Here is a 2,285-nt window from a genome sequence, read left to right on the forward strand (position 1 = left end):
AAGTGAATAAAATATTTTTAAATGTTATGAAGAGCATCAGTAGCAGAATAGACCAAACAGAAGATAGAATCAGTGAGCTAGAGGATAGGAACTTTAACATAATCTGGTCAGAGGAGATCAAAGAAAAAAGAAGGGGGGGGGAGCAAAAGAAAGCCAACATGATCTGTAGGACACCATCAGACGTACAAACATCAGAATAATTGGAATTGCAGAAGGAGAAGGGAGGCTGAAGAAGGCAAAGTTTATTCAAAGAAATAATAGCTGAGAACTTCCCACACCTGGGGAGAGAGACTTGGACATTCAGTTTCCAGAAGCTAAAATAGAGTTTATGCCAACGATAGTAGCAAGAGTCAAGAGGACATTATACATGAGGCCAGCCTTCAGGGAACCCCTGCTTCAACTAAGACAGCTTCCAGATTACTAGCACATTTTATTAAACAAGAGGTCCTATGACTGAAAAAAAAAATAGTGTTAAAATATTTTATAGAAAACATATATACCACCTATAAATAAATGATAAAGAGTAATAAAACGCACACCTGTGTGTGCCCACCATCCAGCTTTAAGAAAGAGAATTTCTTGTTTTTTCTAAATTTTGTTTCCTGGTTTAAGTGTATATTTCCTATATTCACTATAGAAATTTTGCAAGCTCCAGGAGACTGAGAAAATAAAAATTACCACAATCTCTTTATCTTACTACGAATGTGCTGGTAACAATGCTTCCCTTTTTATTCAGAATATATAGTCTACATCTGAAATTGACATCTTCTTATACAAATTGTTCCCTTTTCTCACCATGACCATTTTCCACGGGCCAGCTCATTTCTTAGTATCCTTCCACCTCCAAGAAAATGATCCTCAGATACACTTATTTTTTGAACTGAGGGTTGTTTTTCCAAAAAAGAAGCAGACGCAGGAGTTGATGGATGGGGGGAATCTTTCTTGTCTGGTTTCTACCTGAAACATAAACTAAATTAAGAGGCTGATAAAGCACATCCTGTGGTGTCTGGCACAGGGCAGTATCTGGAGAGCAAATGTTGATTGATGGCTGCGTCTCACGAGGCTGAAAGCATCCCTGGAGATAAGGGAGAAAACAAAGGCCAGCGCTTTTGTGATAAACAAAAAGGCCAGAGAAGCCTTCTCAACAGCCCAAGCCGAGTTCAGGATCCAGGGTGGGTCTCAAAACATTCCAGGAGTGTTTGTTTCCTGTGCTTTGTCATTGTGTCTTTATTTACTTATTATTTATCCAGAGGACAGAGGAGGTTCTGGGTGTTCTGAGGAAGGCCACAAAGAAGCCAGCATGCTAGTAGGGGGCGTGCAGGAAGCAGCCAATCCATGATTCTCTCTCATCATTGATGTTTCTATCTCTCGCCCCCTCTCCCTTCCTCTCTGAAATTAACTTTAAAGAATTTTAAAAAGAAGCCAACATGGTCCTAGCCAGTTTGGCTCAGTGGATAGAGTGTCAGCCCGTGGACTGAAGAGTACTGGGTTTGATTCTGGTCAAGGGCACGCATGCCTTGGTTACAGGTTCCCAGCCCTGGTCGGGGTGCATGCAGGAAGCAACCAATTGATGTGTATCTCTCACATCGATGTTTCTCTGTCTCTCCCTCTCCCTTCCACTCTCTACAAAAAAAATCAATGGAAAAACATCCTCAGGTAAGGATTAACAACAAAAAAAAGAAGAAGAAGAAGCCAACCTGTATATTGCTCTCAAGGAGTTAACAATCTAGTGGGAAGGTAGGACATGCAGACAGATGACTCTATATCATGTAAGAGCCCCTTGGTGGCCCAGCTCCCTGTACACAGTAGGTGTTCAAGTACACTCTATTGCACAGTGGTAGGAGAATCCCAGAGCTTTACTACTGGAAGGATCTGAGTGGAAAGAGACCTCAGTGCAAGTTCTAATTCTTACTTTTACTAGCCATGTGTTAAATGGGACCAACAACCTGTGTCTCCTTTGATGTTATAAGGAGCAAAAAGGATAATGAACATAAGCTATGAAGGGCTTCCCAATGTAAGGTGTCTTGGAAATATCCTTCTTACCCCGCCCCAAATCCAATTTGAGCAACGGGGAAAGTGAGACTCAGAAGAAAAGTGACATGTCTTGCCCGGTACATTAGAGGCAAAGTAAAGACTGGAATTCTGGTGTCTTAACCCCCAAGCCCAGAGCGAAACATTGGGTGTATTTGCTATGAGTAGTAGATGACCCTTGGCTCCTACCTAACCCACCCCAAACCCATGTATTCCTTCTTTCCACTACTTCCTACGGATCTTGCTCATGGCCC

This window comes from Myotis davidii, unplaced genomic scaffold (assembly GCF_000327345.1).
Source record: "Myotis davidii unplaced genomic scaffold, ASM32734v1 scaffold172, whole genome shotgun sequence".
Lineage (NCBI taxonomy): Eukaryota > Metazoa > Chordata > Mammalia > Chiroptera > Vespertilionidae > Myotis > Myotis davidii.